Source organism: Pipistrellus hanaki (assembly GCF_964339955.1).
Source record: "Pipistrellus hanaki genome assembly, chromosome: 3".
Lineage (NCBI taxonomy): Eukaryota > Metazoa > Chordata > Mammalia > Chiroptera > Vespertilionidae > Pipistrellus > Pipistrellus hanaki.
The window spans coordinates 48709931-48735911 of record NC_140505.1 but is presented as its reverse complement, the minus strand read 5'-3'; positions in this window follow the sequence as shown (position 1 = coordinate 48735911).

The window sequence follows — 25981 nt, the reverse complement described above, 5'->3', positions numbered from 1 at the left end:
AGTAAGAAGTATACACAAAAATGTTTCTGTGAATGATTTGGCATCATGTCAGCAACTTATCTTAAGGTGATTTGGAAATAAAAAGGTTATTGCAATGCAGTTGTCACAGTTGTTAACTTTGGGATTGTTTAAAAAATTTGTATGTAAAAGTATAGTACTTCAGTCACATCCACACAGGAATTGCCTACTATATTTTAGAATTACTGTACATAATTGTATTTATTTTGCTACTATAAGATAGGAGAAATTTTCCCTCATATTCACTTTTCAAGGTGGTATAGAAAATGATTTTCCCAAAGCACATGTAAATGTTTAATTTAAATAATATTTTATTATAATTACTTGATGGTTAATTATATAAAAACACTCATAGAGGCAAGTTATAGCTGGCTATATTTTCTCATCTTCCAATATTCACAAAAAATAAAAATTAAGGAACCTTTACCAAAGACTGTACAAAAACTATTGATTCAGGATTTAATCATAGCAATAAAATGGTATAAAGACATATAATAGTCAGTTAAATAAAACTAAATAAAGAAAAATTATTTATAAGTTAATGCCTTTGAAATTTAGATTTTTAACATATTGTATTTGTCATGTAACAAATGGCTTTCTAAATTCAGGAAGTCTACACATTGTCAGATATCTACATTGAAAAGAAACATATATATAAATCTTTAAAATGTACAATTTTGGAAGACTTCATGAATAAATTTTTTACGTAGATTTTTTTTTCCTACTCCCATGTGATAACAGCTGACAAATGTCAAGTTTAATAAATAACATAAAATTTATAAATAAATAGAAGTGACTATTTACTGAAATAATCATTCGTTTTAATTAGTTAATAAAATTATAAATTTAATGCCTAAAATATCAGATATTTGTCCTACAGGTTTGCACAGAAAGATGTACTTTATTGCATTAAGAACTTCGTAACATAGCAGAGGAGAGAGGTATACTTTAATTTATGAGAATTTTGTGAAAAATAAAATGCATATTAGGTTACCTCCAAATGATTTCATGTCCTCCTACGAAAATTTACATTTTGAAAGGAAAACAATATGTACTTCTGTTCATTTTGATTTTTACATATTTAAGTCTTAAAACTATTTTTTTTTTTGCTATATCCAAATCTGAGGCATAGAAAATTTTAAAAATTACCAAAAAAAAATGTATCATTCTAAAACATAGTTTCTGATAGGAAGAATTTTCCAAGCAAATTATAATGTACTTTGAGTTGTGGGCATCGACTATAGTATAACAGCAACTTAAAGGAATTTTAGTGTGTGTTCTATTCAGTAGTTTATTGGCATACATTTTCATTTTCAACTCAGCATATAGACATAAATAAAACCATAGTTATGTAACATGTGTGCCATTTCTGGATTTAGCTCAGATCCTTGAGAAGGTTTTAGATTTAGATTTTTTTTTTTCTAAATTACTCTTCTTCTCAGTATTTTTAGAAAATCAAAATATCTCTCATCCAGTGTTTTCAGGATGAACTTGTTGCACATTTTAATGAAAGAGCTAATGTAATTAAAGAAAGAGTGACAATGTGAATTTTCCTCATATAATAATCAATACAGAACTTAAGTAGTTTTAGAAAATTATCCATCACTAGAGGCACAGTGCATGAAAATTCATGCACTGGATGAAGGGTCCCTCTGCCCTCTCTCACAGTCCAGGAGCCCTCTGGGATGGTTGATGACCCAGCGATCATGGAAAGGTTTTGCCCTCATCACACCTCTGCTACTGCTACTGCCAGCAGCACCAGCCTCGGCTGGCCCTGGTTACCTTAGCCTCTAGCTGCCCTGGGCTGCTGGGCAGCCTCCATCCAAGGCTTGTCTGTGCCTCAGGCTGGCCCTGGGTGGCTGGGAGCTGAGTGGACTGGGGGACTCCAGAGTCAGGTTCATGGAGCAGCCGGACCTGCCTGGGGGTGGGCCTGGCCATGCTGTGCACCTGCCATCCCAGCAGGGCTGAGGAGACTGGCACCATTTTGTGGCTATGTGCACTGTCATCTTTGAGAGCATGGCAGTTAATTAGCATATTCCCTACTTATTGGCTGTGGGTACCGCCATCTTTGTGAGAGTATGATGGTAAATTAGCATATTACTTCTTTATTAGATAGGATGCTTGTGCCATCAATATTCCCCTGAATACTATAGTAAACATATATTATAATATAATACTATTATCCAAGATAGCATAATTTAAAATTCTCTATCTATAGTATATACAGGTTATCATAAATAGTTATTTTTTTTTCACTTCAAGAAAACATACTCTTTCACTCTACGTAACTAAAAAGTAAAATATAAATTATGAACCATGAGTATACCAATTTTGGTTTAAAATTCTCACTGTATAAAATATTGACTGTTACCCAGAAGAGAAAATTCAAATACATCACAAAGTTTTCCTTAGTGAAAACTTGCAGGCATTATGTAGAAAATATGCCAGCTTTGCCATATTTTATAAAATGTTGCATAAAGTTGTGTTTTTCATTTTAATTAGCATATGTAAATATGAACAATCTACCTTCAAGACATATAAAAAATGTAACAAAAAATTATGCAAGCCTGGTTGAACACTACAGCAGACATCTGGACCATAAATAATTCTAAGAATAATATTTAAATATAAAATAATATTATTTATTAATTAAAAATAAACACTATATATGTAGAGAGAGAAAGGGATAGGAGATTGCAATGTTGATTCAAAGAACTAATTTATATTTTGTTACTATTCAGAAAGTTAATACATAGAATTTAAAAAGAAACAAATATACATACATTTCTAAATATATAAAACAAAAAAGCATTAAAAAATAAGATCAATAGAATTAAATGAAGCAAATTATTGATTTTAAATATTACAAATAGAAATCTTTAAAAGTCAGATTTTTTTCAAATTTCTAAATAAATAACCTATGTGTTAGAATACACACACACACATACACATTCACATACAAACAAGCTATTGAAAGAAAAGAAGGCTAAGGGAAGAAGATGGCTTTGGCACTTGCTGTTGAGAGGAAGGCCAGACTGGGACATCTAGGCCACAGGAAGACCTGTACTATCACCACCTTCACGTAGGTTAACTCAGAATACAAAGGATCTTAGGCTCAGCTCTAGAAACTTACAGGGCTCATGACAAAGACAGATATGGTGAGATCTGACACTGTTGAAGAGGTAACATCTGGGTCCAAAATCTGTGACTCACATTAGAAAAAAATGCTAAAATAACTTGCCACCAAACTGAGTTAAATGTACACTTGCATTTTCTATACATTAAAATAATAAAATATTCTCCTTCAAATACAAATATACAATTGCACCAAATTCTTGTTACAAATATCAAGGAAGACTATTGCAATAGGAACAAGAGATAGAACTCAATGCAGTTGGAATATGTGGCCAAAGAGCAATATGAGGTAATCAATGATTAGAAAATTATTAAAGGAAATGATTAGATATTGGGTGGTAAGAAGACTTGTTGAACAAGCTTAACAGAATTATTAATAAATGTAGGGTCAGGATTTAGTTCCCAAGAGTAAAAGACAAGGAACTTGATTTATTTTAAAGGTAGAAGGAATTCTCAATATAATGGCTTAGCCAGATTCTTTGCTAAATTGGGCTCTGCAGGGAAAGAATAAGCCAAAATTGAGGCCCAGTCAAGAAAAGGGTTCTTGACTAAAATTTAAACAAGGAAAGAGTCCTTGTCCTTCTATCTATGTGTGTGTATGTGTGTTTGTGGGTTTTAAAATCCTCCTGTTAATGACAATATCAGTCTAGACTTATGGCTTCAAATATCCAAAAAATATTATAGAGTAAAATGAAAACAAAGAGGAAAAAATGAATGAAGAAAGGAATGAAAGAAGGAAAGGAAAGGAGGGAGGGAGAGAGGGAAGAAGAAAGACAGGAAAAACACAAGGAATGGGTAAAGAATAATGGTGGGAAGAAGAAGAAAATTATGAGGAGGGGAAAATTGCAAGGGAAAAAATTAAGTAAAAGAAAACTCCTAATACTTTACAAAAAATGAATATTTCATTTTGTTTTATTTATCAATCTCTGTATAATAAACCACCCATAGGCAAATGGGCTTAAAAGAACAATGGTGTCATTTCCCATGATGCTGTGAGTTGACTGGTCACAACTGATTTAGCTGAGGTTGCCCATGTGCTTGCATCAATTGGGAGCTCACTTGGCACTGAGAGATCCAAGATTGCTTCTGATCCCTCAGATTGTCCACTAAGGTCCCCCAGTCACTCAGAAACAACGAGGAAGCTGCTGGTACACTAAAGATGTGAAACTGAAAGTGGCAGAATATTGAATATCACTATTGACACAATCAACCAACCAAGGTAAGACAAAAGGCCAGTCCAAATTCAAAGGAAAATTAGACCCTGAAACTCAACCAGAAGTCATCTGCTTGCAAAGCTAAACCATTTACTAAAATTAACATCCTTTTATCTTGAATTACATCTGCCCTTTTCAGTCCAAGCAGACATAGCTTATAAAACAATGTTCTACTTATCAAATTATAAAACTCTACTTTTACTTATCAAGTTATGAAACTATTTTATAATAGTAATATATTACTCAAACACCATTGCAGAAAAGATTCCATTATATTTTATACTGTAAACCAGAGAGCTAACCAAAAAAAATCATAAAAGTTTTATAATTTAACCTAATTATTAGGGTTGGAAAAGTACTATATTCAATTTTATAGAAAAATAATCAGAAGATCTTAGAACAACATACTGGACTTGATTCTCTTCCAAAAGATATATTCCACTAGTAACACTGAAATTAATCCTTATCCTAAGGTCATTCTTATTTTAAGGAAGGAACATTTGTTAAAAGATAAAACATGGAATAAGAATGTTATTTTCTAATCAAGCAAGTCCTAAGATGAAAATTTTCACTACATTCTGCTTGGAAATTAGCATTTTTTTTCTTCAATTCCATTATATTTTGTGATACCTTACTATCAGTAGGTATAAAAACCCAGTTAGCACTTTATAATTTCTGACCAGAAGTCATCTTTCCCAAATCCATAAGATGTCAGGTACAATCTATATCCCCTGCCTCTATCATAGTTTCACTAACTATTTCCACTAGTTCCTAAAAGAGTTTTCCCTTTCTCCAGCCTAAAAAACAATTTCCTTTCTGCTCTTTTAGTTTTGACTTAGTCTTTGTTTGTAGTTCTGGCCTCCAGGAAGGCACAGAACTGAAGGCACATGATAGGTCTAGGCTTGAGTGATCCAGATGATCACTTCTTCTGACTCCATTAGTCAAGGGAAGCACAAAGCCAGCCAAGGGTTAAGAGGGGCAGAACTAGACTACCTTTTGATATGACCTTTCATGCATATGAGTCTCTTTAGTTAAATAATATCAAATGAAAATTGAAATTATTTTATATGAATATTCTCATAATATGAAACCATAATAAAAAATATAAATAGATTTAAGGAGACTAGCATTTTAATGATATAATATATTTAATAGCACCATGATATAATAAACTATGAAGCAGATAAAAATTAGGAAAGTTTTTTTTCTAGTGTAAGATAGAAAAAAAGCACACCACAGTATGTGCCCTAAATCACACACTACAATAAAAATATACTTGAAAATGTACAAATGACATGACTGTGGGTAGATAATTCACAAAGAAAAAATATATAATAATGTTTAGATATTCTATTTCACATCATTATCTAAAATTAAGTTACATGTCTTTGAGGCATTCAAATACTCATAATTGTAGAAAATACTAAATATTATACAAATCACTATTAGAATTAATAAAAAATTTTAATAAAGCTGCAGGATTCAAAAGCATCATGCAAAAATTAGTTGAATTTTTATATACTAACAGAAAACTATCCAAAAAAAATTGAGAAAACAATCCTGTTTACAATAACATCAAAAATAATAGAATACATAGGAATAAAATTAATCACTGAGGTGAAAAACTTGAACACTGAAAACTATAAATCAAAGATTTAAAAAATTAAAGGAGAAAAAAGTAAATGGTAAAATGTCTTAGGACAAAGATCTTTGTGGATTATAAAACTTAATATTGTTAGAGTGCCCATACTAACTAAAGTGATTTACAGATTCAATGCAATACTTATTAAAATTCCGATAGCATTATTTACAGAAAAAAAAAATTCAGGTGGAATCACAATAAACCTCCACAGTAATCCAGAGAAGAAAGTCAAACACAGCTGGAAGGTATAACATTTCCTGATTTCAAAGGTATGACCATTAAAGCAGTATCATACTGGCATAAAGACATGAATGTAACAGAATATAGAGACACAATATAATTCCATGCATAGATGCTCAGCTGATTTTTAACAAGGGTTCCAAGAACACACAATGGAGAGAAGACAATCTCTTTAACAAATGTTAAGAAAACTCTATATCCACATATAAAAGAACAAAATTGAATCCTGATATTACAGCATACAAAAAAGTCAATTCCAAATATATTAAAGATTTAATTATAAACCTGAAACTGTAAAACCACAAGAAAAAAATAGAGGGAAAATTTCATGACATTGGCTGTGGCAATGGTTTCTTGGCTATGAAACCAAAAGCAAAGACAATAAGAACAACAAAAATTAGACAAGAGGGACAATATCAAATTTAAAAAAATCTTTACAATAATGAAAACAACAGACAGAATGGAAGAAATTATGTGCAAGTCATATGTCTGATAATTATTAAAATTGATAGAATTCCTACAACTCAATAGCAAAAAATAAAATAACCCAATTGAAATATAGACAAATGACTTAAATAAATATTTCTCCAAAAAAGACATACAAATGGACATAAGGTATATTAAAAATATTAAAAATATTAAATATTATGATCATCAGGAAAATTCAAATCAAACCACAATAACATATCACCTCACATCTGTTAGGACTGCTATTATCGAACAGCAAACTATAAGTGTTAGTGAGAATGTGGAGAAATGAGAAACCTGTACAAAGTAGGTGGGAATGTAAAATGGTGCAGCCTCTATAGAAAACTCCTAAAAATATTAAGAGTATAATTACTTTATGATATACAGAACTTCCATTTCTAGGTATGTTTCCAAATTAGTTTAAATTTGAGTCTTAAATAGATATATGTACTTACTAGTATATGTTTATCACAGCATTATTACAATAGCAAAAATATAAAAACAGCCTATGAATACAAAGAAATATCCATGGATGGACAGTTTCCACATATAAATGAGATATTTATCTTTCTCTGACTGGCATATTTCTTTTATCATAAGAGTCTCCAAGTCCTTCCATTCTATCTCAAAGGGTAAGAGATCCTTCTTTTTCACTGTTGCATAATATTCCCTGCTGTGTTTTGATACTGAGAGATAGGATATGTACTTCCAATGACCTAAGCAGTGCAGAAAGAACAAATCCCCCTCAAATATAATTGTTGTTGTATATAGTTCCAAACTATGTACTTCAGGCTATTTACCAATATATCAGGAAGTAAAAGTCTATTATGAGCAATTTCAACAAAACTTGGTGTGTGGCTTAATTTGTAAAATTATTTGAAAAATTTCTCTTACATATAAAATCTTTTGAGATTTGAATTTATAAAAACTGTTAGAGAAAGTTATAAGTCAAAGTAATAGTGTGCAGGAGCTTATGTCCATTGTCTAAAAAAATGAAAGCGATGTAACTATCACTTAGCAATAACATTTACCCTGATAAAATTTTGCTGCATGCTGAGACACATTATATGTTTTATTGTCAATTTCTCATTTTATATAAAGACATAATGTTGCCTCATAAGATTGTTTCAACAAACTAAAAATAAATACATTATGCCACCCTATATATGGAAAAGACTTCCCAATTTTTACTAATCTTTTCCCTAATAATCTATTAAAAGTTCTAAAATTTTAGTAATTTCACTCAATGCAAAATGTAAATTTTATATGGTATTCTTTCTTTGTCATTTACATTTTTCCCAATCACAAAAGTACTAACTGAAATATATAACACATTTACCTTTCAGTATATCAGATAACATTAAATAAATAAATAAATAAATAAATAAACCTATATAATAATTGGGACATTTGAAGGTTAACAAATGGATCATTTAAGCAGATATGATAATTTGTGATTTCACTCCTAAAAAACATCTCTCCATTTTTGAGACCATCTTTGAAAATACATTTAGCTTAGAGTTTTAGAGTTCTTCTAATCTTCATTGAAATATCATTTCACACCAGCTAGAATGGCTATCATCAACCAATCAACAAACAAATGCTGCTGAGGATGTGGGGAAGAGGGAATCCTAGTGCACTGTTGAGAATACAGACTGGTATAGTCACTCTGGGGAACAGAATGGAGTTGCCTTACAAAATTAAATATGAAACTGCCTTTTCACCCAGCTATCCCACTTCTAGGACGATATTCTAACTATCCTGAAATACCAATCAGAAAAAATATATGCACCCCTATGTTCATTGCAGCATTATTTACAATAACCAAGATCTAGAAACAACCCAAGTGCCATTTGAACATTGGAATACTACATGGCTCTGAAAAAGAAGGAACTCTTGCCCTTTGTGAGAGCATGGCAAAACCTGAAGAATATTATGCTAAGCAAAATAATACAGTCAGAGAAAGACAAATATATAATCTCCCTTATATGTGGAATCTAATGAACAAAAATAAAATGAAGACTAAAATAGAAACAGAGGCATGGAACAGACTGACAGCTGTCATGGAGAAGGTAATAGGGGAGACTGGATTAAATAAGGTTAAGAGATTGGCCAACAATCATATATGCATAACACTCAGACAAAGACAACAATGTGGTGATAGCCAGAGGGCTGGGGATTCAGGGCTAGGTGGAGGTGGACAAAAGCAGGAGGATATGGGAGTTGATAGAGACTTTGAGGCAATGGGCACATTCTGCAATTTGCAAGTGATGTTTTGTTGAGTTGTACACTTGACGTTGGTATTATGAACCAATGTCATCCCAATCAATCAATCAATCAATCAATAAATAAATGTGAAATAACAAAAAAGCTTGTCTCTATATATCAATATATTTACTAACATTTACTAAAGAGTCCTTTTTTGCACCACCAAGTTTGTTAAGTTAAAAAGTTTACTATAGCTCTAGCCAGTTTTGCTTAGTGGTTAGAACATTGGCCCTCAGTCTGAAGAGTCACAGTTTCAATTCTGGTCAAGGAAGGGCATGTACCTCAGTAATAGACTCAATCCCTGGACCTGGTCTGGGGGTGTGCGGGAGGCAACCAATTGAAGTATCTCTCTCACATGGATGCTTTGCTCTCTGTGTCTCTCCCCTTCCTTTCAATTCTCTATAAAAATCAATGGAAACAATCAACACTAAAAAAGTTTACTATATATGCTATATATTACTTGTTATATTGCAGATAGTTCAATAGCAGTCAGGTTGAGAAATTTGATGATATTGGCATGGATTTACAGGAAAGTTGAAGATAGATGGAATAATATACCATCTATTTGGAGCAGAGGAGAGAGAGAGAGAATATTTACAGAAATTTTCTAAACTTTTAAATATAATACACTATGTAAAATATTAATACATTCTGATAATATTAATTCAACTCTTTTGCATAACTTTATACTCTGTATATTTTGGCTATATGTTATCCATAAACTGAAATTTTAAAATTATACTTTATGAGTGAATACATGTAGACATATTGCCATATTATTTGACACCAGAAATATTAAAAGATGAATCCTTACTACCAGTCTTAATGCAAAAATTGGTGCCATAAGTATCAAGTATTGTCTGGTACTGGCACTAACTTTGGGAAGAAAAGAAAATTATATATATTGAGGCAAAACATTTTTTAAAAATTTGCTTTGGTAACCTAATATAAATTAAAGATTCCTCTTTTCCACATACTTTTAAATTTATTTGTAGTGACATATTTGAATTTATTTATTGTAGCATAGTTTAATAATAATAGGGAGAAAATATTAGACTTAGGTCTTTTATACCTTCTATTGAAGTTTATGAGAATGTTTATACAGACTTCTCTTTAGTTACATCCATAATACAAGGCTATAAATATATGCAGAAGTTTAATATAAATGTGGATTAATGAAGACAATGAATATAACAGGCAGATAAGATATGTTGAATGAACATTTGGTATATTTTACTTTTCCCTAATCTTATATGTTACTATAGATAAATTTACTGGTTTTACTACACCAGGTCACAGTATTCCTAACAATCCCATATAATAAAAAGGTAATATGCAAATTGACCCTCATATCCTCACACAAGATGGCCTCCCATGTGGTCAAAGATGACCACCACAAGATGGCTGGCAGGGGAGGGTAGTTGTGGGTGTTCAGGCTTACAGGGAAGGGCAGTTAGGTATGACCATGCCAGCAGGGGAAGGCAGTTGGGCGGGAGGGAACCAGATCAGCAGGGGAGGGCAGTTGGGGAGGACTAGGTCATCAGGGGAGGGCAGTTGGGAGGACCAAGCCAGCAAGGGAGGGGAATTAGGGGTGACCAGGACAGCGGGGGGGAGGGGGGCAGTTAGGCATCAATCAGGCTGACAGGGGAGTGGTTAGAGGGTGATCAGGCTGGCAGGCAGGTAGGCAGGTGAGTGGTTGGGAGCCAGCAGTACTGGATTATGAGAAGGATCCCAAACTGGAGAGAGTGCAGCTGGGCTGAGGGAAAGCCCTCCCTCCCCCCAGCATATGAATTTTGTGCACCAAGCCTCTAGTATAATATAGTTTAATGAAGTGTAATGAACTCATTTGGAAATAAAGGTTGTGCAGGCAGTATTGGAAAGAAGTATTTCATGTCTTCTGGGCTTTTCACTACTGTTTTCTTTCATTGATTTATAGCATCAAGTCCCTGTATGATCGGATCATTTTGAATTCTGAAGGGCTTGCAAACAGCAAGCAACCTTGTAAGAGTTATTTAAAAACCTCCAAAAGTTCCTAGTTTTATTTTCATAAATGTCAAAACTCCACAAGCTACATGTAGTCTTCACAAAGGGAATAGTACTATAACTTTGTTTTGTTCTGATGGGAAACATTTCTCATCTCTGTCAGATTTGAGTGAATAACTTCATCAGAAAACCATGTCTGTTGGTTGTAGCCATGTTTATCACTTGATATATGAATCAGATTGTCTGTAGAAAAGTTAAAGATCAGCAATGGAAATTCACTTTTAGGTCCCTGAAAGACAACAGCTTTGGTGTCAGAATAAAAACCCATAGTAGGTGTAGAAAACAGGGAGATGGCTATGATTAATTTAAATATTGCCATGGATTTTAATAAAAATTTAGCAAGTCCTAAATAAGAAATACTGGATCTTTGTTTCAAAAAAAAAAAATCCCAAGTTAAAACCACACCTAAGCAGGATTTTTTGAATTAAATATAATTTCTCTTCTGATATATATTGCCTTTCTGTGGTAAATAGAACATTACACAGAAAAAAGAAAACAATGGGTGGAACAAGGGCAAGAGATATACTGACATACTTTAATGATTTATGGGCAATCAAATGGCTAGAATAAAATAAAAAGCTTCTTTACATAAACAAAAAAAACAACAAGAAAGCCCACTTCGTGGGAGAACATAATTGCCAATGTTATCACTTTACTCTCCAACATTTACAGGGAACTCATACACCTTAACAAAAGGAATATAAACAACCCAAACAAAATATGAGCAATAGACCTAAATAGATACTTTTCAAAAGAGGTCATGAGGAAGGCCAAGAGATATAGGAAAACATATTCAAAGTCACTAATCATCCAAAAGATGCAAATCAAAACGACAATGAGGTACCTTCTCACACCTGTCAGAATGGCTGTCATCAACAAATCAACAAATGACAAGTGCTAGAGAGGATGCAGGGGAAAAGGTACCCTCTTGAACTGTTGGTGGGAATGCAGACTGGTGCAGCCACTGTGGAGAGCACTATGGAGTTTCCTCAAAAAATAAAAAGTGGAAGTTCCATTTGTCCCAGCGATCGCACTTCTAGAAATACTAGAGGCCCAATGCATAAATTTGTGCATGGTGGAGTCTAGACAGCCAGGCCCCAATTGGGGCAGATCAAGCCCAGGCCTGTTGGGAGGAGAAGACAATGGAAGGTTGTCCAACTGGCCCACCCCAAACAAGGCCCAATCAGTGCTGGGCTAACAAGGGGGCGAGCTGTTGCAGTAGATTACCATAAGGCCTGCCCCTGATTGGTGTGTGGGGGTGATTAGTGGTGGGTTCAGCCAGGGGAAGGGGATGTGGACAGTTGGGTGGCTGGCCTTGCATCTAATTGGAGTAAGGGGGCCCATCAGGAGCAGGGTGGGCCAGGGAAAGGGGTCATGAGCCACTGGGGTATGAGGCTAATTGGGGGCAGGACCGGCCAGGGAAAGGGGCCACAACTGGTTGGCCAGTCAGGCCCGCCCCTAATTGGGATGAGGGTTTCAATCTGGTATGGAGCTGGGCAGGGGTAGGGACTGCAGGAGGTTGGCAGCCCTGCCCCCTAAAGGATAAGGAAATGATCAGGGGTGGGGTTGGCTGAGGGGAGGTGCTGTGTGCTAATCAAGGTGGAGGAGGCCTATCAAGGGAGGGTTGGCCCCAGGGAAGGGTTGAGGAAGGTTGGCCAGCCACCCCATACCCAATCTGGCCAGTTTGCTAGACACCATAGTGTCATAGCGACCAGTTGTTCAGGTTGTTACAGCATTCTGGTTGCTGGCTTTTTATATATAGAGATATCCCAAGAAACTAGAAACACCAATCAGAAAGGATATATGCTGCACAATTTACCATAGCAAAGATTTGGAAATAGCTTAAGTGCCCATTAGCAGATGAGTGGATCAAAAAACTGTGGTACAGCTACACAATGGAATACTATGTTGCTATAAAAAAGAAGGAATTCTTACCATTTGCAACAGCATGGAGGGAACTGGATGGCATTATGCTAAACAAAATAAGTCAGTCAGGGAAAGATAAATATTACATGATCTCACTCATTTGTGGAATATAATGAACAATATAAACTGATGAACAAAAACAGATCCACAGACAGAGAAGCATCAATCAGAACATCAAACCTCAGAGGGAACATAAGGGATGGTGGGGGTAAGGGAGAGAGATCCATCAAAGAACTTGTATACATGCATATAAGCCTAACCAAGGGACACAGACACAGGAGGGTGAGGGCATGATTGGTGGAGTGGGAGGGCAATGGTGGTATAAGGTCACATATGTTAAATCCTAATTAAGGATGTGTTCTTTTATATTCCACAAAATATTTGGAAACACAAATTTTTACAAAGAGGTTTTGACATAGCAATCAAATAAATGAAAAAAATTAGGTTTGAACTGTGGGGTAAAACCCAACTAAATCAAAACAGAAAGATTACAAAAGAGTTAAAATATTAATGTTTTCAGACACATGTCAAACTTTAGTCAATTAAAAAAAATAATATTTTTTACATGAATTTCTTGGTTGTCAGAAAAAATATTCAGAAATTAGAGGCACTACTTCTGGTAAGTTATTTTCTTTTCAATTCATGTGAGAGAAACCCTGAGCTCTTAATTTGTTAGCATGTAGAGACCCCTGCACCGGCTTTAGCAGCAGCTCAGCTTCCCTCCTCCAGGTGCACCAGGATTGGTGGAGCCCATCCCCTCTCAAGTTCCCTGCAATTTCATCATTGCATGATGGGTAGTTCAAAAACACATCTTTGAAAATGTGTGGAAGAATGTCATTGAGGTGACCTTTAGGGTGAGTATTAGTAGGGCAGGCTGTGCACCTGGAAGGCTTTGACAGGTCCTGCACACTGTTCTCCCAGAGGAGGGGACTCCCCACTGCTCCCTAGAAAATCTGCTGCCCCCCCCCCCTCCCCGATGCCTCACTTTGTCCCCAGGACTGTTCCCCACTAGACAGGAAGCCTGTCAGTCTCATGGTGACACTGATCTCTCCCCAGGGTTCACAGTGTGTATCTCCCCTTTGGGGAGGTGGGGCACCTCTGAGATGGACTGGTGTATGCACTGCCCCTAGGAAGATAGTGGTGATGCTTGCTCAGCCTCGTGAATGTACTTCATGATCAGGAATGGCACCTTTTAAAACAGAACAATAACTTTATTATTTAAAAGGGATTATACTGAGACCGCAGGATGGGGTGAGGATAAACTCCTGACTCCACTGTGGGCAGGAAGGAGTTATCCTCCATTTTGTGTAACTGGACCCTAGCCCTCACCCATCCAATCAGGGTCAGCCAAAGCAGTGATATCACCACCAAAGTAAAACCCTGGGGCTTGGAGAAATTCGCTCTCTCTTCCGCCAGGCTGTCGGCGTAAGTGGGACAGAGCCCATGCTAGCATGGAAGAGGCTCTTTTGTTTATTGATTCAAACTTGGCTCCCTGGTGGTCCTTGGGGATCACAAGTTCTGGGCATAACATATGGGGGCTCGTCCGGGTTCCCAGAACCATGAGGGACTTTGATCCGGAGACCTTGACTGGCTGCAGTAAGTGTGTGTGTGTCTGTGTCCTTGTGTGAGCGTTCTGGAGGGCCGTGGAAACTCCTTGTGTCGGTGGTGCCCAAATATGTCTGGAAGACGCGCCATTAAGACTACGGGCCGGAGGATTTGGTAGATGTTCTGACCTCCTGGGAGGGCCCCTCACAGGCAGGAGAGACGTGGAATCCTCTCCTAGAGGGTCCCTCACATGGGGGAGAGGGATGGAAACCTCTCCCAGGATGAGGTGAGCGATGTGAGCTGGTGCCTCACATGCGGGAAAGTGACGGGAGCCTTTCCCAGGAATGACTTTGGTATGGGTGGGCGGCGTGGCGCCGGAGGATGGAGCCCGTGAAGTGAAGCCAGCGTGGTGGTGTGGGGCCCCCTAGCAGCATTGGGTCGGTGGGGGAGCTTCCGCGGGGCTCGGTCTGAGCATAGGAGGGGGGCTGGGGCGCGGCTGCAGCAGCCTTGCTTGGGGGCCTAGGCCGTTGTGGCGGCATCAGGTCTGGGAGAAGAGGCCTCGTGGGCAAATTTCTGTGCTCTTGTAAGGGCTAGAGAGAAGTGGACCTCTCCCAAGTCTGGTTTTAAGTTGAAATGTTGATGTTGGGTGCCCTCTTGTTGGTTGTTGTGATTTTCTGTGTTGTGGAGATCCGAACGGCCAATGGCAGACTCGTTCTAGTGGGTGGCCAGCTTTCAACGTCGGAGGGCCACCGGTCGGCGTGAGGCCGTTGTTTGGTTTGGCTTCCATGGAGATGGAAGACTGTTCTCAGGAGTCCTCTGTCTGTTTCTGTGTTCTTTGCATGTTTGTATAAATAAAAGTTTCACTGTGCTCTTATTTGTAAATTTGCTACTCCCTCCCCACAAAGCAGACAGGAGGTGGGGGACGGGAGACACGTGGTGAAGCCATTCCTAAAGAAAGTTTTTATGCATCTCAAATTTCTGTTCTCATGTAAAGCTAAAAGGCAGGTTCAAAATGAGTGGGCATAGTTTTGGGCTGTGCTTATTCTCTTTTCTGTGTACAAAATGAGCTTTAAAAATGGTGGAGATTAACTGGGAGATAAATTAAAACTGGTTTCCCAAGGCATTGTAAGCAGCTTTTGAATTTTCCCGCCCTTGAGGCAGGTAGTGATAACAAATGTAAGTATGAATGGCTGGGAGTCTTCAGCTAAAGAATGTGTTCATTTGCATTTGAATGGCCAGTGATTCCATGGGGAGTATGATTTAAGTCCAGTGGATTGTGATTGACCTATGAGCAAAATTCAATTTTTCTTTCCCTGACATTGTCATAACTGTGGTTTCTTATTCAAATTAAAATCTTAGTAAACTGCCTCTGGTGTGGAGAGGTCTAGGGGAGGCCAGAGAGGGCAAGACTATTTGCTCTCCTGCAAAGAGGTTATTCAGTGTTTTGTCTGAACTTCAGAAAAAATTTTGAGATCTGAAAAAATGTGTGACCAGATCTGTTGCTGAAACTTCTCCCTAAGTAAGCAGGATATAAGAGAAGGAAGAGACACAGAAAAGTAAAGTTTAAATTTTCCTCATTAAAAAATCTAGAGAACAGAATTGAAGCTCTTCCAGCTTTAAAAGTTCAAAGTAGAAATTAAGTTAATTGCTGTAACTAAATGCCCAGAGTATGGCAGGCTGAACTGTATTACATGTGTTAAAAATAAGCAATAATGATCAAAGATCTCAAGGATTGATTTGTTATCATTTGTCAGATGAGGAATCTATGTGATGCTAACACTTAAATTATTTTAAGTCAGTGATATAGTGTTTTTTTAAGTCAGTTTTTCTGAAGTGATGTTTTTTTTTGTTTGTTTTTTATTAAAATATATTTTATTGATTTTTTACAGAGAGGAAGGGAGAGAGATAGAGAGCTAGAAACGTCGATGAGAGAGAAACATCGACCAGTTGCCTCTTGCACACCCCCCACCGGGGATGTACCCACAACCAAGGTACATGCCCTTGCCGGAATCGAACCTGGGACCTTTCAGTCCACAGACCGACGCTCTACCACTGAGCCAAACCGGTTTCGGCCTGAAGTGATGTTTTAATGTAATATTTATCTGTTTTGTTTATGCCATTGTTGTTGTCATTTGTAATCACATTGTAATCTTGAATTTGGGCTTGTACCTGCATCTTGTATTTTGTAAACTTTAGGAGTCAATTTGGTTTCAGTCATGTATGTCTACTTTATGGATTTAAGTGGACTTCATCACAAAGGTTTATAATTTATTTAGAATTGTGTTAAAACAATGTGAGAATAATTATTTGTATGATTTAACCCCCACGACTGCTTGGACAATTTTCACCAATGTTCTGAGGGGGGGAGTAGGGGGGCTTAGAAATGCAGATAAATCTGTATCTGTAGGGAAAATGTGGCATTTTAAATTTCAAGCAGCTGGAGGCCTGGGAACAGGGTACTGGACCTGCACCTCCCTTGCCTTTTCTATAAGATTTGAGGCATGGTTATGTATTTTTGAAAGATAAGATTTTTATAAAACTTCTAAAGAGAATGTCCTGACAGGTTAGCTAGGAGAGGCAAGCCTGTTAGTTTCCTGATGGGCACTGGGGTAGCCTATTTAGTCTTGAGAGAGCGGATAGGACCCATACATCAGACCAGGAAGCCACTGGACAAACTGCCTGTTTTCCTTGGACATCGAAGAAGGGCTGTGGGCCTCAGAAGGAACATGTACTGAGTTCAGCTGCTGAACTGGACAATGGGCCTTTGAGGAGCTAAAGAAGGCTATCGTTTTAGCACCTGCCCTACCCTTGCCAGATGTCACAAAGCCCTTCCACCTCTATGTGAGTGAGGTAAAGGGCATTGCCAAAAGGTTTTCACTCAGACTCTAGGTCCCTGGAAGAGACCTGTGGTCTATCTGTCTAAGAAACTATACCCCGTAGCAGCAGGGTGGTCAGTGTGCCTCCGGGCAGTGGCCACCACAGCATTGCTGGTGAAGGAGGCAGAGAAGCAGACTCTGGGCCAGGAGCTAACCCTAATGGGCCAACCTCTTCTCCTGGACCAGCCCTGTGTCTGGTTTCATAAGATTCTGGCCATCAACCCTGCCAGCCTGTTCCAGACAATGATGGAAGAACCCATTCATGACTGCACAGAGGTAACAGATGACAAGGTACTGTTCACGGATGGGAGCAGTTACGTTCAGGATGGGACCTGATTTGCAGAGGCAATGGTAGTCACCCTGGGCCACACCATTTGGGCACAGTTCCTGAACTTTTGGCCTTAATCCAGGCCCTTTGATGGAGACACTGTGCCATCCACAGAGAAAGAGGGTTACCAACTGCAGCTGGAAGGAATTGGCTGAACAGAAGCAAGCCACTGAAGGACCAGATGATTGGTGGACCCTCCAGATGACAAGACTGTTGGTCCCAGAGGCTCTAGGTAAGAGTTGCCCAGTGACACCAGGTTACCCACATAAGTGTCACCAAGACTTCTGAGCTTCTGTGAGGCAAAGTTGCTAGAAGTACTGTTTGTGCACAAGTAAATGCTAAGCAAAGTAAGGGGGTCCCCCAGGGAATTCGGGTCCCAGGGAACTTCCCCAGGAGAGCATTGGTAGGTGGATTTCAGAGATTAAGCCACCTGCATTAAGGTCTAGTTTTTGTAGACACTTCAGATTAGGTTGAAGTATACCCCACTAGGACAGAAACTGCCTCTATAGTAGTCAAGAGATTACTCCAGGAGATTAAACCTAGATTTGGGCTGCCAGTATGTGACAACAGCCCCACCTTTGTAGCCAAGGTATCTCAAAGTACAGCTCTAGCCTTAGGACAGGCAAAATCGAGACTCTGAAAAAGGGGTTTAACTAAATGTGTCCTAGAATCAGTGAAAATTGGACCAACCTCCTGTCCTTTGCCCTCTTAAGGGCCAGGTGTACCCCTTACTGGGACAAGTTTCCCCTTTTTTGGGGGGGATCATGTATGGTAACCATTCCCTTGCTCAAGTCCTTACAGGTTCTGCAGTTTGCTTGTTCCAGATGCACTGCCAGTGCCCACCGCAGACCCTGTAGCCCGGGAACTCAGTGTGGGTATAGAAATTCACTGCCCAAGGACTCAAAGGGATGTTACACTGCTATTATGAGCATGCCCACAGCTGTTGAAACAGCACCCATACCTGACTACATGACTCCCAGCTTCTGCATGGCCTGGATCCTGGCAACTAGCTGCCTCACCTGTGCGATCCCCAGCCTGGGCTCCACACAGGCCAGGAGGAGAATTGATGCCTGCAGGAGGGGAACTGGACTTCAGTGAGGACAATACTGATGGGGACTGTGGTAAAAAAAAAAAAAAAAAAGGTCTTGGTAACTGTATTTGTTGTTTATGCTGAAAGGAAGTAGACTGAGTCAATGATTTGAATCATGCACATAAGACAAGGGGGGAATGAGAGGGCAGGGTGGGGCGAGGATAAACTCCTGACTCCACTGTGGGGCAGGGCGGAGTTATCCTCCATTTTGTGTAACTGGACCCTAGCCCTCACCCAACCAATCAGTGTCAGCCAAAGCAATGACATCACCACCAGAGTAAAACCCCAGGGCTTGGAGAAATTTGCTCAATCTTCTGCCATGCTGTCGGCGTGAGTGGGACAGAGCCCATGCTAGGATGGAAGAGGCTCTTTTGTTTATTGAATCAAACTCGGCTCCCTGGTGGTCCTTGGGGATCACGAAGTCCGGGCATAATGATACATTGGAATGAGTAAGGCCAAAGTCAGAAAAAATAAAATAATAAAAGCCAAACTCACCCAAACCCCCAAGCTAATAAAAAGATCAAAAAAGAAAAAATGCCATGGGGACCATAAAAACAAAATAAGAATAGTAAAGAAAACGGAAATATCAAGGAGTGGAGGGGAAACAAGCTTTCCCCTTGGGGCTGGGTGAGCATACTCAACAAGCAGCCCTTGAGTTGGCTCCTCCATAGGCAGGTCCTCCTCTAAGGCAGGAACCAGCAAGGGTCCCAGGGAGGGTTCTTCTTCCAGCGCTGGTGGGGTCTCCCTTGTGTCTGGGGCTGGCCCTGGCTCCACAGCTGCAGCTGGAGAGGCTGCTGGAGGTGGCACGGGCTCTGGAGGTGCACAGATCTCCAGCTCTGCCTCCTGCTCTGCCTCATACTCCTCAAGATGGACTTCAGATGTAATTGGAGCAGCCGAGTCTGTCCCCTGGGCTGGTGCTGGAGTGATGAGAGGAGAGAAGGTCACCCATATGTCAGAATTCCCTTGTCCTCCCCAAACACAGAACACAGCCAGAGCCCAGGACCCACCACAGGACAGCAGGCTGGTGGTCTGAGGCCAGTCTGCTCCTGGGGGTGCTCCCTGTGTGTCTGGCAGCAATCCCTCCCCATAAGCTCACAGGGACCTCCTCCCCCTTTCCACCCCCACCACCCCACCATCTCACCCTCGGGCTCTGCCTCCTGGGGCTCAGGGTCTTCTGGCCTGGGGTGATTGCAACAGCCACAGCACTGCAGCACCGAGTCGAAAAGTGCCATCTGCCTGTTGGGACTGAGCGGCTTCGAGGTTGGAGGCTTGTGAGGCCTGTGTGGCTGCGGCTCAGGTGGAGGAGTCCATGTCCCTGCACCCATGGGCCCTGGCTCCCCAGACCCCCAGGTGGCCACACGCACTTCAGGCCTGCTCTGGCCCTCAGTGGTGTGGCTCAGCAGCCCCTCCCTGCTGGGCATGGGGCGGGGGTCTTCATGGACCAGCTGCGGCTTCTCCTTGACCAGCTGTGGCCTCTCCTTGGCCCGGGTTGAGTTCTGCAATGACAGTGATCTCAGCTGACTGGGAGGATTCAGGCCTGGCCCTGCTCACTGCTGCTTCTGCCCACTGGACCTTCTGCTCCTGGATCGGGTCCAGCCCGGTGTCTACATACACATCCACCCAGAGGAAATGAGACACACCTCCAGGGCTCAGGATAGACCTTGGGCGGAGGTGCCACCCACACTCCACATCCACCCAGCCAGCCTTGTCCTGGGGTGTGAACATCACTGGTCCTGACCCTCAAACCCAGCCTGTTCCTGGTCTAGACAGACCCTCCCCAGGTGAACACTCCTCCACCCACCCCTCACCCCCCAAACACACGGGGAGGGGACATGGGGCTGCTCAGTGGGATCAGAGTGGTTGCCTGGCCCCAGCAAACCTCCTGTGTTACTTCTGTGCGGTGCTGGGAGAAGGGCCACAGGCGTCCTTTGCGCTGAGTCCGGATCCAGTGGCGGCCATGACTGAACCCACTCTCCTCACTACCTCTCTGGAGGCCTCGGCCTCTGCCTTGGGACACGGGGAGACAACACGAAAACATGGTGTCCTCTCCGATGTCTCTGTCCCAGTGAGAGGGAAGGCAGTTATAGAATGTGGCTGCCTGGTTACCAGGATTCCAGGCTCTGTTGGGCTCCATTGTCAGGAAGTGAGGTCATTGGCTGGGTCCCCTTGCCCCAGCACCTCCTCAGGCGTGCCCCAGAACCTCCTTTTCACTGTGGGACCCAGAGTTGACACAGGAGCAGCAGCAGCTGGTCCATGAACACCCCTGCCCCACGACCAACAAGGAGGGGCCTGTGAGCCACACCACTGAGAGCCAGAGCAGGCCTGAAGTGTGTGTGGCCACCTGGGGGTCTGGGCACCAGGACCCATGTGTGTTTGTTTCTTTGTTTTAGAGAGAGAGTGGTGGAGAGGGAAAAGTTGGGGGAGAGAGAGAAGCATTGATGTGAAAGAGACACATAGATTGTTTATCTCTCTCATGAATTTTTGACCAGGGCCTGGGATGCAGCCTTCATGTAATGTATGTGCCCGTCACCAAGAGTCTAACACACAACCTTTTGGTTCTCAGGTGAAGCTTTAACCACTGAACAATACCATCCAGGACAACTAAGGCATATTTAATTGGGGAATTATTTTACCTGTAAAAGAATATCAGTTTAGCTCTAACCAGTTTGGCTCAGTGGATAGAGTTTTGGCCTATAGACCCTAGAGTCCTAGGTTCGATTCTGGTCATGGGCATGTATCTGGGTTGTGGGCACATCCCCAGTGGGGGGTGTGCAGAAGGAAGCTGATTGATGTTTCTCTCATAGATGTTTCTAATTCTCTACCTGGCTCTCTTCCTCTCTGTAAAAAAGCAATAAAACATACTTAAAAAAAGAATATCAGTTTATGCAATTAATTTCCAGAATATAACTTAAAAATAAATGAATAAAAATGAATTATTATAATTTATATTTAAACTTTTATACATCAAGTTTTATAATCACTATTGGAAAGAATGAGATATGATTGACTTGCTGATAAATCCACCCTTATATTAATATTTTAGTAATATCTTTAACATTCTGAAATTGTCAACATTCTTCCATTTATTTAATTAGTATCTAGGTTTTTTAATTTATCTGTTTGATTAAAGATATTGAAACAGGAACCTTAGAGGTAAAATAGGACAGATTTAGGAAATTTTAGAAATTAAGGGGGTTATGGAAGAAACACAGGACTGCTGAAGTATATTCCCATACAATGAGGGAGCTGGGAACAACAAAAGGTCTATATTTACAAAATAAAGAGAAAGAAGCCCTTCATCCAGAAGGAGAAGAAAGCCCAAAGGGAGTAGGAAAACAATAAGGAAAGGGAGTGAGGGAGAACCTTTGAGCCAGGAGTTACTATAGTAACCACCCAAGGGAATAGTGACCAATCAGAGGGGATATCAAGGCACCAGGATCTGCCCCCTTTATAAGCCATGGGGAAAGGAACTCAGTGGGGCCCTTTCCCCCTCCCCACATGGGAGTCTGTTCTGTGGGACTCTTTCCCGCTCCCCACTTGGGAGTCTATACTTGTTCTTCAATAAATCTCCACCTTTGTTATACCATCTTCTGTCGGTTGATTCATTCTTTTTACTCCAGTGGACAAAGAATCTGTGTTCCAGTCCAAAAATTCCGTTTCTATATACTCATTTTTTTAATTACAAAATTAAAAGATATTGATATCTGCCGTTGTCTCTTAAAAATTTGGATGTGCAGAAAAACAAAGGCAATCTCCATGGAGTGTCTTTTCTTTATGTTATTTTTGCAAAAAATACCATTCTGTTTAAAACAAGACACTTATTGTTGACTAAGGTAAAGAATCTGAAAGAATATTAGCATTCCCTGATTTGCAAACTAATGAGACAGGAAGACATCTTGAGAGAGAAGATATGCATCAGAATCTCCTGGAAAGACTATTAAAATCAGACTGCTGTATCCAACTTAAAGTTTCTGATACAATTGGTGTGGGGTAAGTCTTTTCTAGCTAACTTGTAGGTAAAGGTGATTACATCCTTTAAAATAAACCAGTAATAGAAAGTAAAACACTTTCGTGTGTGTGTGTGTGTGTGTGTGTGTGTGTGTGTGTGTGTCTTTCTATTTAATTATTGAACTAACGGTGGGGTTGTGTGAACCCAAATTTGTAGCCATGTCTGACAGAAGTGCAGGTAGCCTGGGCACCCCATCGCAGCTGGTGTCTGCAGTTAGGGCAGCTAGTGGGACTGATGTTAACCCCCGGTTCCTAGAGTCAGAATTAATTTGAATTGATGGGCACCAAGTTGGTGTCAGACACTGGAGAACTGATGTTGGAAAAGATACAAAAATATGTTTAGTGTCAGGGAGGAAAATCATGCAGGAATTAAATTATTGCCCCTGATCAAGGAAGGCAAGGTGAGGAAAGTGGAATGCACATGAAAAAGAAATCCAATTTATCTAACAATGCTGTGAATAGTCATATATAGTCTTGCAGTCATATATGTTTATATATATATAAAATTAAAATTGCTGCACCTAAATATTGCATTAAATATTATAAATTAATAAACCTCTGCAGATTTCAAAATATACATTATGCAAACTTTTAAGATGATATATTATTGCGATAATAAAATGACACATACACTATAAAGAAATTATGAATAATTCATGTGAAGGGAAACAGTTGAAAAATTAAACTGGGAGTCAGGATATACCACATAATTCCATCTAACTGCATGCATTTCTCTCTAATATCTAATTGTATCAAATTATCTAATGCTAAGTTATTGTCTTGCTGTATTTTAAGATAATTTATTTAATAATTTATTAATGCCCCTATTTTTTTTCATGGGATTTATTTATAATAATATCTCTCATTTCACTTAGTTAGCATTTTGATGTAGTGAGTTCTGGCAACGTACTCTCTTTAAAATTAGAAACAATGTGAATAAGCAATGTTGACAGTCCTGACTAGAATAGTGGAACACGTTCTGGATCTTATCTCCAACCTTAGATGAGAAAAAAAAAATACTTTATACTTTAACTCCTGTCTTTAACTAGTCAGTCAGACAAAGTGAAATGTTTGTTTTTGTTACCTATAAGCCAACTATTAAAATTAACTAAAAATGAATAACTATTTTACATCAGTCATTATATATGTCTTCAGCCATACAGTTCACCCTTCTCCCGGAAAACACTGTGCTAAATATTGAGCCTCATCACTTGAAAAAAAAAAATGAGAAAGAGAATGCATTAGTATTCTATTGTTCCTGTAACAATTTACTTCAAATTTAGTGGCTTAAACAATGCAAATTTATCATCTTACATTTCTGGTAGTCAGATGGCCTTGCATGGTTCTCACTGGCTAAAATCAAATGCTAAGTTACAGAAAGGCCGGGCTAGGCTCCTTCCTGGAGATTCAGGAATAGCTTCTAGAGACCACATACACTCCTTACTCTTGGCCTTACTCCATTTTCAAGGTCAACAACATTGCTTCTTCTGACCTTTCTTCCTTAGTCTCATCTCTCTTCGTGACCTCAGCCAGGAAAGTTGCAAATTTACTGTCTCATAATTTCATTAGCTTACTGGGATAAAGAAGAATATCCCCATTTCAATAGTCTTAATCATATATGCAAGGCACTTTTTACCTTATTTAGTAAGGTAACAGACGCAGGATTATGGACATTAGAACATAAATATCTTTTAAGTGTGGGATTATTGTGCCTAAGAAAAAGAGGGAAGGAGGGAAGGAGAAAGAGAGGAAAGGAAGGAGGGAGGGAGTATGGGAGGAAGAGAGGAAAGGTGGGAGGAGTAAGAAAGAGAAAAGAATTGGGACTAGTAGTATTTTATTACACACTTAAAGCCAAACATTTTAAAGAAAAGTTCACACAGCACACACACCCAAAAATTCAATTCATGTGAAAATTCCTTACTAATAAAATTTATTTATAGTATTATAAGTTAAAACAGAAGACTTTTAACTAATCTCTTTCTGTTGACAGAGACATATACTAATAATTACTAACCAGTTATAGTTTGTTTATTTATTTTAAACTTCTCTTTATTGTTGAAAGTATTGCAGATGTCCCCCTTTCTCCCCATTGACCTCCTCCGTCCCACACACGCGCCCCACCCAAGCCTTCATTGCACTATTGTATGTGTCCATGAGTTATGCAGATATGGATATAAATTCTCTGCTTAATTTCTTCCTGCCCCTCTCCCCTTCCTTCTGAGATTCATCAGTCTTTCCATGCTCTAATGCCTCTGGATGTATTTTTATTTTGCCCATTAATGGGGAATAATGGGAAAATATTGATTTAAAGATTTAAAGGAACATCCACATTTATTTTCAGTATGTATATATTAACAATGTAAAGCTGATGAGAATATCTAATTCAAATTAAGGTAATTCCTTCTTTGATAATTATTAGTAAGAGATCAAAAATAGTAACTCTTTAAGTGTAGTTCTTGGGGACAACTTTATGTATTTTCAAAAGAAATAAATGTATTCAAGTTATTAGTTAAGCCTCATTTGTATTTTATGTTTCCATAAAAACAAATGTACCTAAAAGTCACTGCTTAAAATGATAGAATGCACATTAAATTTATTAATATGCTATCACTTAATTAGCTTTTCTTAAGAGCCTATTTAATGGCCAACAGCATATACAAGACACTCAAAATAGGACATTACATATCACATTAAAGAAATAATTTTGAGTTCATCATTTTAGTAATACATTATTTGTCTAAATTTTAGACAAACACATATGATAATGACACTAATGCAAAGTTTTGGACCGGAACCCAGATTCTTTGCTGGAATCAAAGAATAAATCCATGGACAGAAAGTGGTATAGCAAAGATGGAGATTTATTGAAGAACAAGTAAAGACTCCCAAGTAGGGAGGGGGAAGAGTCCCACTGAGTTTCTTTCCCTATGGCTTATACAGGCCTAAATGGACAGCCAGATATCCCTCTCTCAATCCAAGACTATTGGCTCCCAACCACTTTCCTGCCTTCCTGCCTGATTGCCCCTAACTGCTTCTGTCTGTCAGCCTGATCACCCCCTAACCAGTTCCCTGCCAGCCTGATTGACACCTGATTGCTCCCCTGCTGGCCCAAATGTCCCTAACTGCCCTCCCCTGCTGGCCTGGTTGTCCCTAATTGTCTTCCCCTACAGGCCTAGTCAT